The sequence below is a fragment of the Uloborus diversus genome, chromosome 6 (assembly GCF_026930045.1).
Source record: "Uloborus diversus isolate 005 chromosome 6, Udiv.v.3.1, whole genome shotgun sequence".
Classification (NCBI taxonomy): Eukaryota; Metazoa; Arthropoda; class Arachnida; order Araneae; family Uloboridae; genus Uloborus; species Uloborus diversus.
The window spans coordinates 93,642,200-93,657,083 of NC_072736.1; the positions used below are offsets into that span (position 1 = coordinate 93,642,200).

At 29.5% G+C, this 14,884-nt stretch overlaps 1 protein-coding gene across 1 annotated transcript in view; it reads left to right on the top strand.

The window, feature by feature from the left end:
- Nucleotides 1-12,348: 12,348 nt before the first annotated feature.
- The window catches only part of LOC129224734 (patched domain-containing protein 3-like), a 129,461-nt gene continuing 126,925 nt past the window's right edge, over nucleotides 12,349-14,884 (top strand). Inside the window, exon 1 of the mRNA XM_054859282.1 lies at nucleotides 12,349-12,467. The gene's annotated coding sequence lies outside the window, so the exon portion shown is untranslated. The remainder of the gene's footprint in view (nucleotides 12,468-14,884) is intronic.

The following is a 14,884-nucleotide window of genomic DNA, read 5'->3' on the forward strand; positions in this document are numbered from 1 at the left end:
TTTTTTTACTGCCTTTTACCTGTTCACTGCTGTGTAATATACATTGTTAGTTAGTAATTCGTTACAATATTCGTTTTTAGTAATTCGCTAATTTCAAAGAGTTATCATCGCAAATTTGTCATCTCGCATCTTAAAATATTTATTTTTTCATTCTTAAGAAGTTACATTTCATTCTGGACCTTCTTAAAATGGGGGAAAAAAATACATAAATAAGTCATTGACACTACAATTATCAATCCCTGCTCATTATGAATTTAAATTAACCGCTCAAAGTTTGACTGGATTCTGTCTCTTATCTGCCAATCACCCCTCAAGGGAGTTGATTGCTCTTTTCCGAAATCGCTAATCACTGATTAGCTCAACAAAAACTTTTTAATGTTTCTTCACATCGATAGAGGAGATGAAGCACAATTATGCAAATTCCAAATAGCAGTATTTTACCCACCAAGGCCTTCAAAGTGTTTATGTAGGCTTAAATATCAAGGATAACTTTAGCGCACACAACAAGGTTCAGGTAAAAGTTTCCTGGATAGGAAGGCCATTTAAAGCGGCACTTATTTGTTCTTTAGATGTTGATTTTGCATCTTTTCCTTCAGGTTTTCTCTGGTTTGTGTTTGACCAATTCAAGTCTTTTATTTCACTGCGCAAAGAAATGGTACAGGGAGAAATATATTTTTCTTTCAGGGAAATAAAGAAGTATTTTCCCTTTATTCGCAGAGACATACTTATTTGTGTCCCATTCTTTCATAATTATGGCGGAAAGTATGTTTTCTGAAATAAACTTTCATTTTATTTTTATGAGGTGAAGGTAATAAACGGAGTTGTTGCATTCACGATTGAGGCTTCTTGAAAATCGTTCAAAACAGAAATACAGTCAATCAAAAATTAACATTTATTGCATACAAAGAGTAGGAAAAAAATGTTTACAGATAAAAAATATCGAATAATTAAATGCAATTAAAGTTTCGGATAAGCACTTTTGCTCACTGTACGTCAGTTAATATGAAAGCGACATAGTATTGTTTTTTTACAACGATTTTCCGTGAAGCAAAGTGTTTTATGTGGAAAAGTTGCTACTGGAAACTTAATTGACAGCTGCAATTTAATACCATTTTAATAAACGTGGGGCACAGTTTACGTTCTATTTATAGTTTGAACCTAGAATAATATTCTTGTTTAGTTTTTCACTACTACTAGATAGGCTATTTTTTTTTATTATCATTATTTCAAAACAAACTATGTCGAAAACTATATTGGTCATATTTAGATACCTAACAATGTATCGACTGCGTTAGCTTCCTTTGGAATTAGGATTTAATTAAATTTAAATTTCCAACAAAAGATTCGATACATACAAACTGCACCAAAAGCTCCAACTTAAACTATAGCTGAACTTGTAACGAAAAAGAGATGAACAAGAAAACGTATATTTATGTTATAAGTATCGATTATTACACTTTAATCTATGAGATTCTTTATGTTTTAACAGAATAACTCAATATCTTTTTTGTCAAATTTCCCGTAAAGTTAGGAAAAAGGCGAAAAAACACATGAGTGAGGGTTTAATGCCTTGTAAAACTCGGAGCTTTCGGAGTCGGAGGGATATTGAACGACTCTGGCTCCGAATCCGACTCCGGAGATTTTAGAACCTACGACTCCGACTCCTTTATCACAAAATCAGTCCTGCTCTGACTATGATTCCGACTAACCAGGCACCGGCAGAGTTGCGGATTTTGAGGGAAAATGACCAACTACGATTCCGACTCCGATTCTTGCAACTTTAAACCTTCAACTTCCCACTCCGACTCTGATTCCTTTACTCCAAAATCCACCCAACTCAAATAAATAAATGGATAGAAAAATAGAAGACTGATAGTAGCGTTTTGAAATAACAAATGTGTGTCATTTTGACCGTTGGTCTGCTCGTCGCCCCTCCATGAAAAACTTTTGAGGGAATAGTCAAATTCGAAGAAATATATTTTTCCCCGAAGAAGATCTCGGCTACGACACCTCATTTTCGTATTTCAATTTTTGATTCGATAAGTTTTTTGCTCAATTTTGAACAATTCAAAAAAAAAGTAATAATAAAAATAATAATAACTTGCATCTTCAGATATATGTAAGGCAAATAAAAATTTCTAAAAAATATACGGACTCTTTTCTGACAAAAATGTTTTGAAAAAAATAGATTTTTTTTTCAAGAAATAGATAAAAATAATTAATTAAAATCAAAATGCAGTTTTTTGTTGACTTAACATTGACGAAAGCTAGAGATTGGTTAGCTGAATGAAAATGAAATATACATTCGAAAAGTGAGAAAATTGCAACTGATTTCATAATGATAAAGGAGTAATTATTGATGCATGTATATTTATTTTCACTATAAATTTTAACATTTATGCTGTCTTTAGCAACAACTAAAAAGTAAAGCAAAACTTATTTGGAATATATATTATACATTTTTTTCTGTAATGAATAAGGATTAAATACATGTGTATATAAGAAAAAAAGTATTTTATTTTAAATACCTTCCTGTTAAAATTAGGCTGCTTTGTGCGACGTTGTCTAACCGTCTTTCTTAGTTTTTTTTATATCACTTTTTCTTCTTCTATTTTTTTAAGTAGAAATTCTTATTTTGAATGTGGTTTTTGTTGTGATTAATTTGTGTTGTTTGTTTCTTATTTTTGTACACTTAAATTTTGACGAAAAAGTGTTGGAATTTTAACTCTTCTTGACTTTTTTTTTTTAAGTAATACAGTTGAAATTAACTAAAACATGATGACTAGCAATTTAATAGAAGGAATTTGTTGTTGTTCCTATATTAACATAATTATTTCATTTTCTCTTAAGTCATATTTATTTTCTATATTAATTTACCTCTTAAAAGATACATTTCAAACTAATTTAAAACTTAGACATCCGAGAGAGAGAAATACTGTTGCTGATGGAAAAGCAATAGTCTTGCAGTTACGAAGAAACTTTTTGTTATAAATTTCAATTGAGAAATTGAAACCAAAAAATAATTTTATTATTATTAAACAAATAAATAATAGAAAAAAGATTTATAAAGTAATAATAATAATATTTACATTAATAATAGTAGTAACAGTTATAATACTAATAATTAAATAAATAAAGTAAAACGTAAAGTAAATTATGAATAGAGAAAAAATACGAATACAATAATAATGATAACAAAAATAATAACATTAAATTATTAATAAATGAATAATATTAAAAAAATGAATATTATTAAAATAATAACAACGTTATAATTATCATTAATAACAATAATAGTATCAAAAGCAATAGTAGTTTAAAAAAAATAATAAAGTAAAACATAAATAAACAAACGAATTAAGTAAATTATAAAAAATGAAATAAATGCAATTATAATAGTCACTAACAATTATTATTATTATTATTATTATTATTATTTATTTCTGTTATGGCTTTGGATAAGAGATAATTTTTGATAAAAATGAAAATCGTTTTGAAGAAGTGAGAAGGCTTTTTACTAAATACTTATGAATGATAAAGTTAAAGAATTTTTAAGATTGCGGGAAAAAAAATAGGAAAACTTCTCCGAAAGAAACTACATAATTGTATTTTCACGTGTATCTGATGATGGCACGTGTAGGTGATTTTGACCCCATTTGGAATTCCCCACCGAAATTCCAGGTTCAATCCACTTTCAAAAGAACTCAAGGTAGTAAGGTGGTTGATCAACAAAGTTTGTGGTCAAATGACGTCCACGGGATTACCCCTAGTCCCCCAAACGTTGCCCTTTAAGTGTCGAAATTATTTGATTTGGCCTTCATCGTGCTTGTGGTAGAAAGACGACTGTGACTAGATACATCATTGACATCATAAAAGTCTTCAAATCATTCTTCGGATGTGTTCCTTTCTTGAATTCAAATTGAACATTTTCAAAGCATGTTATTATCTTTAAATTTATCATAAAAATTTATTTCATTAAAAATATTATGAAAAATTCATTCGAAGATGGATAAAAAACGAACACTAGCTGCAATTAATTTACTTCACGGGGAAAAGTTTTCTTCAACTATAAGTCAAATTCGTTTCCGTTTGTTAGCAGCTTTTCAAGTTCTTGGCTGTCTATGATGGTTATATTTTTAATAGGCAATTATTTAAAGCAAACGCTTTAAATCTTTACAAGTCTATATAATTATGGTTTATGTAATTTCTACTTTGGATTTTGTATATTTCCAACAGCCATTACTTTATTTTATTACTGTTCGAGTGGTTGTTTATTTTTATAAAAATGACTATATATAATTAGTGACTATTATATATAGTCACTAATTTACCCAATTTGCCTTCCGTTTAGAGACAAGTCCACCTCGTCTAAAATTTTGTAGTGCTAATTTATCTTCTTTCCGTTTAGAGTTATTACTCATTCCCATCTGTTAAAGCTATGAGATGTCGTTGTTTTATCTCATAACACTTCAGGAAGTTACCAATATATTCCGCTTGCAACTATATTAGTTGTAAGTTTATCTCATTTACTTTAAGAACACTTGCGAGTAACCTCATTTATGTTCTAAACCAGTACTAAGTCTTTGAGTATTTACCAGGTTATGTCATCTACTAGTTACAGCTCTGGTTATTTGAGCTGTGACCTTGACAATGTTTACCTGTTTTAGGGGAGTTTAGTGAAAAATAGACATAATATTTGCTCGGATTTTAGTTTTAATATTTTGGAAGAACTACTAAGAAAGGCTCTCAGCTCAATTTAGCGCCCATTCCCCCCCCCCCCTATTTTCCGAAGCAGAGATAAGCATTGTCAGAATCGGAGCTGCACTTCTCAGGGCCTCACAATTGTAAACTTTATAAGTTTCGCCGTCATTTGTTTAATTTAAATAATTTGTATTTTGAACTATTGTTAATTTGTTCCACGAAATTTTAAGTAATCACTATTGTATCCCGTTTACCTTTCATGTTTTCACTAATCAGAGAGATTAAGCCCTCAATAATTTATCTTATTTACCTTATAAGTAGTCCTAGTTATCGTCCTATAAGCAAACGTTTATTGATCTAATTTGCATTAAGTCTTAACGTTATTAACTTACCTTCCTTCAGGAACTTCGCCTTTTTATCAAATTAAATAAAGAAAAGAAAAAATTAAAAAGAGTAAAATGAATATATATATATATATATATATATATATATATATATATATATATATATATATATATATATATATATATATATATATATATATATATATATATATATATATATATATATCACAATCTCAATTTAAATTTCTCTATTGGCAATTGAGAAAGTTTTATTGTGGCATATTGAAACTTCAAAATTATTAAACTTTGTGACGTAATTATGGTTAATCTCTATACAAATAAAACAGACAGTTTGCCTGTTTATGTTTTTATTTGGGTGTGTGACGTCTTTTGAAAAGATGAAAATTACTAAAAGTACTAACTTTTGCTAACAAATACTTTAGATCAGGTCCTAATGCACCTCAAAACATTTCGCTTAAAATTAAATTTTGTCCTTTTTTTACTCTTATTTTAACACCCCCCCCCCCCCCAAAAAAAAAGAAAATATAATAAAATTTTCAATTTTTATTACGAACTAAAAGTATTTTTGAAACCTTTCATTTAATTCTTTACTTTGTCTTATGAGAAAACAATAGACTGGGTAAATAATTAAATGATAGATTTTCGCAACATTGTCAGTCAATAAAAGGTTTAACCTAGAGAAAACCAAAATTCCATTGTTTTGCCACAAGCTACGCCATCTCCAAATTGAAAACTGATAAGTATTTTTAAACGCTAGTCATTTTTTGCTTTAAAAAGAAAACCTATTCCTCTTTTATTAGAAATCAATGCTATGCAAATATCCATTTACAGACAGCGTTTTATTTTTAAGGAACTTGATTTATGATTTTCTTTTTTTACCACGAAGTATCAATTATTCTCTTCTAGAAAACACTTCGCGTGATTTAACTATCCTATTACTTTTAAAATCACGAGACATGTTTAACTCGTTATTATAAATTGCGAATCTTATTTTCAAGAGTTCTTACGTGCTGTTTTCGAGAAAGAAGCAGCAAATTTCTTAGAATGTTCGAATAAGAGATCAAGAGGGCAAGAATACAGGCAAGAACTCTTTCACCTGTACGATCATTTTCGTGTGGTGATCGAAAAATTACTTTTTTTGTAGTTAGCTACAACAACAACTATTTTTTTACAATCGTAGTTAACCACAACTATTTTTTTTCAGTGTAGTGATCAGAAATTGTATTTCCGAAAATTAGTCACTACTTAACTAGTTTTATATAAAGAACTTTTGTAGAAGATTTTATTTATAATGTTCAAAATTTATTTTTAAAAAACTGAAATTTAAGGAAGAATTCGTAAAGGATATTTCAGAAAAATAATATGCCTTATTTAAGCAAGATAAATTGCAGTATAAGACCTCAAAATTGACTTTCTGAAAATTGGCAGTTTTTGAGATTATATTTTGTAAGTTTGTTACATTTATTGCTATTTTATTTATTTTTTTCTTTGAAGTTTAAAAAAATATCTAGCAGGTATTAATGCAGAAACAATAGAAAATTCGAGAACGTTTGCCGCCTTTTTTGGGAATTTTTTTTAAGTATGTAAATTACTTATGAAAAATGCAAACAGACTACATGTTTATCAAATCAATTGGTAAAAACAGACCGACGCTTTTTGCACAATCTCCACACACACAACAAGTTTCGTCCATAATCAAACGAGTCTACTTTTACTTATACCAAAATCGACTTTCTGGTAACTAATCAAAATTCTCTTAACTATACCGCAAATTTGCGTCAAACATACATTTTCGTTGTTTGAAGTTCATTTCTGGAAACAAGATATGCCTCGCTCATCAGAAGAAATATATACATAAAATACAAATAAACGAACAAATAAAACAGTAGCACCTTTTAAACAATGCAGCTTATTTATTTTTCTCCATGGAAAATTGATTAATCACCTTCAAAAAGAAAAAAAAAATGCTTGTCAAATTGCATGCATTTTATCAACAAAAATAAAAAATAAAAATCAGAGTCGGTCATTTTCCCTCCAGTTCTGCCGAATCTTCGCAGTCAGAGTCAGTGTCGTGAAATTCGAGTCATACTGATTCTATTATATAGGAAACGGAGTCAGAGCCGACGGCATTGAATTTTTAGGAGTCTAGGTCGGGAGCTGAACATCAACCGCTATTTCCAACAAAGTTTTCTAGAAGCAAATCTGCCTTGAGGTTTGGAATCTATACTGACATTAAGTTTCCCCATTAGCGCTTATCTTGGGGTTTTTTAACTTTTCAAAACTGAAAGAAAAATTGTTTAAATAAAAAAAAGATATTTTCTATATACGTTCTTCGTCAAGAGCTTTTTCCAAAAAAAGTTTGATTGAAACAAATCTATACCTTTAAGCTCAGAATCTATTTGCCTTTTAATTTTTCTTTTATTTTTAGCGATGTTTTTAAGATGCATTAAGCCTTCTTTCATGCATTTTCTTCTTTCTTTTATTTTTAAAGGAAAGCATGGGTGCCCATATGTTAACGTTTAAGGGGGGAGGGCTCAAATATTTCCCCCATGGTTTATCAGGATATTTTCCCCATAGAAACCGATTTCAGTACAGATTAGAGTGATTAAAATTTGACATTTTTGATAAATTATTCATTAATGGCTGGAGAAGAAATGTTTTTACATTTTTGCAAAGAAAAAAGTACTAAAAGCGAAGAAGTTTCGATTTGTAAGGGGGGGGGGCTTAAGCCCCCACTTGCCTTCTTATACGGTCGCCCTTGCGGGAAAGTAGGCGAGAAAGGATATGAGATAAAAAATACGTGTTTTGGATCAACTTCTTTTCAACCTACTTTTCCGATTTTTTTTATTTTTTTTTAATATAATGAATAAAGACATGAAAGGTGGCTTAATAAAATATCGTAAAGAATAAAACTAAGTCAAAAATAAATAAAGTAAAAAAATGTATTTTGCCTCAAAGATTTTTCGAACTTTTCAATCGTTGGTTCTCCTCCTGCACCCCCCCCCCCCAAAAAAAAAGTGCAATAAAATTTTATTCCTAAATAATTTTTGCTCTTACTTTTTAATCGTAGTCATGAACAGAAGTCACATAATTTTAAAATTTATTGCGAAAATAAAAGCACGCATCATTAAGCCGTTACATTAAAAAAAAAACATCGTTTTCGGGTCACTTGCGCATTGAATTCTTTTCATTTTGATTTGGTAAATCAATATAAAAATTTCGACCATGTTAAGCCTACGAGAAACTGCGTTTTAATTTTTTTTTTCAACGTTTGTTTATTTCTTCAAACGAAGCACTAAAGATACATTCAGAATCTAAGCATCATTTTCATTTTTTAAGCTAAAAAATAGTTTTTAGTGTTGTTTGTTTCATCTTTAAAACGGTTTGATTTTTTCACTTTGGCATGAAGGCTGAAAAAATTGCTCCAAAAAATACTTTAAACCATTAAATCAGCAAAAGATTTTTTGTTCTAGCTCTTCGTCAAGAGCTGTTTTCAAATAAGTTTGTCTAAAGTAAATCTACTGTTTTTTTTTTTTTTTGTATGCATTCGCGTCTTAAATGTTCTCGTATAGGAACTTATGTTCGATTTGTTAAAATGTTCAAAACTAAATGGAAATGGAAATGAGATATCTTGACGAGATCTTTTCAACAAAAGTATTTTCTTTTATAATGGGACAATGCTTTCCAAAGTTATTGAGCCGGAAGGGGGAAGTTGTACAGCCTGGCAGACAAGCATTTCTTTACCTCCCATATATGATAATTATTCCCAATACCTTTATTTATTTATCTTATAAAATATCTTCAATTATTTTCTTTTTTAAATTTTTCGTTTACAGTGATACTTTTACAAAACATAAAGCCCTCTTTCATAGTTTTATTCCGTTTTTATTTTTGTGGGGAAATAGACTAATTAGAAGCAATAAAACTAAACTTTTGAAAAGATTCCTATAATACTAAATACATTCTAGCTTCATGAGTTTGATGAATGGAAAAATGTATGAGCATAAATTAAAAAGATTCTTATCATAAACTTAACGTGTGGTTTAAAGACCGAAGTAGTTTATAAGACTCAAAAATTCACTTTTAAAATAGTATTACAAAGGATTTCTACGTATGTGCTTTGAGATATAGGAGAAAATGGGGCTCATGTGTGCACGGGGCACATGTGAACATGGAATGTTTTACTAAGATCCCTTCATGCAAAAAAACTGGAAAAATTTCACTTAAGGACAGTACTAGTTGTACCTCTTGGACAAACATTTAGAGCAATGAGCCATTTTATGTTTCTGTGGTAACAACTTCTTTGTTTTCGCACGTGTGGAACAATTTTATCACTATCTTCTTCACGTGATAACATTTTTAAAACTAACTGCTTATCTAAATCTAACTATTACGAACCATTGTATCAACATTCAAGTAAATTTATGACAGTGTTTAATTTTTTTTCATTAAATTAAAATTCTTTGTTTTTGCGAATTCGCTCTAAAGTAGACGATGGGGCACTTGTGAGGCGCACAAGTGAACAGTTCCCGTAAGTCGCTCTCTAAAAATATTAATATTAGTGTAGGATATTGTAAATGTTAAAAAATGTGTAAATATTTATAATTATTATTTTCTCATAATCAGTTTGTAAATTTTTTATCAATTATTATTAATATTAATGAACATAAATGAATGTTGAATATTTTTATTTTTTAAATTTTTTGTTACTAAATATTTGATCCATAATTTAGTTTTACGTAATACTTACAGGAAATAAAAAGACACAAAATATTTTTATTTAATTAAAATCTGAAGTTAATAATCATTTTAAAATGCATTGTCAAACAATGTATGAAGATTAAAATCTAAATATACAGGGTGTTCCGTTTTAACCTGCAAGACCTTTATTTTCACAACCGTTGGTCCTAGATGTATACTTTCAATTGTAAAAATGTTCAAAATCAAATGCAGTGTTAAGATATTGAAAGTTAGAAGCAAAAATAAAAATGAGTCAAAAAATACAAAATTTAACTTTCTATACGGGCTTCAGGTCCCCTAACTTATATTTAGGGAAATAAGATCCATTGAAAAAGAATTACAACACAAAAAGTTCTAAATTAGTACGACCAATACTCACCGAGATATGAAACGCAGCGTTTTGTGACTTACACCGCTTTTCAATCGCCGACAATAACGTCTTTTGGGGGAAAATATAGCAGTTAACATGTGTTTAAAATTATACTTGTGCATAGAGTGTGGTTTTTCAAATTGTTCAAAGTTTTGTCGTGTGTTTTTGCGTACCACGGCATAACATTTGCATTTATTTTTGAATAGTAATTGAAAATACATACCTTGCTTTTCCTACTTTGACGACCTGTAATTCTTCTAAAAAGGCGGTAAGTTCCAATCTCATCTTTTGTATGGTCACTTAAACCTTTAAACTGGAATATCATCCTTAGTTTTGGTCGCACAAATGTCAAGAATTTTGTGTTAGTAATATCTTTAAATGGAAATTACTTCCCTAAATATAAGTTAGGGGATCTGGAGCCCGTATAAAAAGTTAAATTTTGTATTTTTTGACTCATTTTTATTTTTTGCTTCAAACTTTCAATATCTTAACTCTGCATCTGATTTTGAACATTTTTGCAATTGGAAGTATACACCTAGCACTAACGGTTGCGAAAATAAAAGTCTTGCAGGTTAAAATGGAACACCCTGTATATAGAGTAACCCTTTACATAAAAACGTTCATTGTATTATGTGGTCATATAAGTTTTTGTCCAGTCTATTCAGTGATCAGAACAGGCTACGAGACTTAAGACTTTGACAGTGCGCAGTTATGTATTCGAGAAAAATATATTCTTAGTGAAACAATAAATGTACAATTGAAACTGACGCAATATAGCTTACAAACCCTTCAACGTATTTGTTATTTAGGTATTTGTTTCATATGGAAGAATTTTCCTTTAAAATATGATGATTCTCCTGCATTTTTACCCGTGTTCCTAAAGAGCCTTAGACCTGTTTACATGTGCTCCCTCTAGAAGCACATGTGAACAACTGCAGAAATTTTTTAAAAATACCATAAAATAAAGAAATATAGTTTTAAAAAATACAAAAAAAAAAAAAAAAAAAACCATGACACAAAGAAAAGTGCATTCAATTATAGGGACACTTTTGCGTTGAGAAATTGATAATATTTTTTGAAAAATAAAGAAATTTAAAAAAAAAAGTTCACATGTGCCCCTTTTTTCCCTATGTTAGTTCGGCGTAGCGAGTGAGATGACGCTAACCACCCAAAACTATTAGTTTAAGGCCAGTGTCAATTCTATTTTCTTATTTTAACATTTAAGGGGACTCCTACCACGTATTTTTTAATTCTCTGATATAAAATCTTTCAATACACATTTTTGGTTTTGAAGAAAGAATGAAATGTTAACGTATATCATTCACTTGTATTTATACTTGCATTTTTGATTCGTTCTCTTTCATTTATTACTTTGCTTTCAATAGCGTATTTTTCACTTTTTGACTTTTAATTAATTTCTGAGATTTAATATTTTTTGTACTTAACTTATATGCATGTCAGAAATTTTATGAAAATAAGTCAGGAGTTAAGTATTTATCCATGTTTTCCGAAGCAACAAATGTATTTGAACTATTAATATTATTATTCACATTGTTTTTTTCCCCTACTCGTTTTTGTATCGCGATGGACTACTTGGCGAACAAGGAATACAGTTATTATCAAAGACGTTTTGTTTTTAAAATAATTTTTGCCGCGAAAAATAACACTTAAAATAAACCGTGTGAGACTCTCTGCAACAGTGTCAAACTGTGAGACATCATGTAAGAAAATTGACAACAGAGAATTGGAAAACAGACGTGCTTAGTTCAAAGATAATTTCTCGCTAATTCCTAATTTCTGTTTCAAATAAATCTACTTTAAATATTTACACTTGTTGTGTACTTTTTGAGTGAGTTTTCCAAAAGATGTATTTTTGCGTGAATGCTGGAAATCAGAGCAAACTAGCAAATGAATTTCGCGGTTTTCACCAGACTCTCGGAAACGTTGGTCCCAGAAAATGCTACAGTTTATCCACTCGTCCCCCCTTGACCTATTTCGCGGCTAATAATTCATACAAGCTCATTCCTGGAGATATCTTGAAAAAGTGTATGTTCCATGTGGATTGCCTTGGTGTCGCGGAGACCGGACAAGGAAGTCACGTGACCGATAACCCCTTCCTCCCGCCCTCCCTCTCAAACTCATTTGTCCGACCTTGGACACAGTGACCATCAGCTTTTCTTTGAGCTGTGCGCTCGACTCAGAATTGTTATGAGCTGAGAAAGAGGTTTGAGATTTCCGGGGAGAATGTTTTATCCTTATTTTTGCGGAGCCTCACTTTCCTCAAGTAGGAGGTAAATTCTTTTGATTCCTTATTCAAAACATGTCACTGTGTCGCTTTTTCTTAGGCTAAAAGCATCGTCAGTGTCTCGGTGTAATTTTCAGAGAATAAAGAGAGATTCTTATCTGTGTTGGGATGATACGACGAAAATTATCTGGGAAACGGTGGATGGGAAGATAACTCATAAACTATTCAGTTTTTTATTTTTATTCATCTTTATTTTTATTTGTCTTTTATTGCTTTGCGACATTAAATGATACTTTCTTACCAAGTTCTTTCGATTGTCACATATCTTTCCGAACTTCAAAATTTTTAACCAATAATGTTCAATTTTTTATTGAATAATAATGACTAAAAATCCTTTTGCCATTTCCTCGCTCCAAACCCCTGTATTCTAAAGTAGCATTTTTGGGTTTGAGGTCCTTTAATTAAGAAGTTCAGTATTTTTACAGTGTTGTTTAGACAGTGATACTGTGGCAAGTAAAACGGAGAAGACTGTGGGGCAAAGTTAAGTGGTCAAACATTTTACTTAGTTTTGCAACGCCCCCTACATGTCAATATTTCAACCATATTGTCAAACATGTTGCTGATTCCTGTTAAAAAATAGTTCCTTCCAAAGTTATTGGACGGGGAAACGGGGGAATCAGAAAGACTTTACAGATCAAGTAGTTGTTTAAATAACACATTAAAAATTTTTGGTACTCTTAAGATTTTTTCAATCATTCATTTATTAGTTTATTCATTTGAAGAAAATGTTTTTAATGAATAAGTAGAACAATCTCTCATTACAGAAACATTTTGATTATAACTTTGAATTAGACAAAGTGATAGTTTTCCTATTTTTATTTGAAGGTACAAATTTACTGTTATAAATTCGAAACAAAACTACAGTAAAAGTTTTATTGTAGAATAAATTGTTCCTTCTCTAGGTACTGTAATTCTCAAAATAAATTGTCAAGTTGGTCATTTTTAATGTTTTAAAGTATCTTAAATAATTCCCTTCGCCCCTTATTCCCCTGTTCCATGGAGGTTTCAATGTCACAGAATTTGAAATACTATACGACGGTTTGAAGAACAGTACTTTTGTTTCTATCGAAGAATCTCAACAAATTGATTGATGCCCAAAAAAGTTTTAAAATTTGCTTAATTTTTTCTCATTTTAAATTGATAACTAAAGATCTAACTTTTGCGTTTCAGAAGAACATTTATTTTGCGTACCATATAACATAGTCATAGTTTTAATTAAGTATATTATTTAATTTTTGATAAACTAAAAATGCAGCAAGAAAATGTTTATAAGGAAATTCTGATTGGTTAACCGTTCTATAATCAAATGAAATTTAAAAGTTTCAAAACGTAAATGAAATAACTCCCTTTCACTTCGTTTCATCTAGTCATAATTAGAAAAATACTATTTTCCATTACGCTGTATTCACGTGGAAAATACCTTTCTAGTAGGAGAATGTGGAGCAAAGTGAAATAGTTACAATAACTTTACAATATAACGTTACAATAACTTTTCAAAACGAAGAATTTGAAAATTTTTCAGCAAATTACGGTACACAAAGAAAGAGCAATATATTTTATAATAACACTTGCATTGAGACATTATTTTTGACAATAAATTTGTGCCTCCAAAAAAAATGGAAAATTTTCACTTCTTTTTTCAGTAGGGCAAAGTGAAAATGAAAATATTTCTCTAAAGAAGTATTTTCTATTCTATTATTAAAGATATTTTAGATCAAATAAATATGTAAATAAAACAATGAATGAATGAAAATGAGATGAAACAATGGATAAATAAATAAATAAGTTATTTAATCAGAAAAATTAATCAGTTAATAAATTAGTGAATGAGTAAGAATATAAGTGAAAGAATTAATTAATAAAGGAATTATTAAATGAAGGAATGAAATTGGTAAAGTTAATTAATGAATACACGAGTGATTTGAAATAGGATTGAATAAGTAAATGAAATTAACTACTTCACTTTGCTCTGCATGCACTTGAATAACTGTACAAAGCATTTAAAATACAAATAATCTTAAAATTAAACAAATAAATACTGCACCTAATATTAGTAGGTCCTAATGTATAGTTAAAAATGTTAATAGAAAGAGCTTTATCATTTAATATTTACAAAAATAATTTTGGATTTGCAACAAAATATTACAATAGGAGTATCAATTTTTGAAAATTGCTTGTATTATCATTTTTTTTTATTTTTGGAGGAAAATTTTTCTTCACTGGAATAAACTACATGTGTTACAACATAGTGAAAATATTACTAGATAGGTCGCGCTAAAATCAAATTTATTTCGCTTTGCCACACATACCCCTACTTTATGCTCAGTAGAAATGTACGTATTACTATCATTTCTTCTGGATATAAGACACATCAATTCAAGCTAAATTCCATTTTTGTTTAGA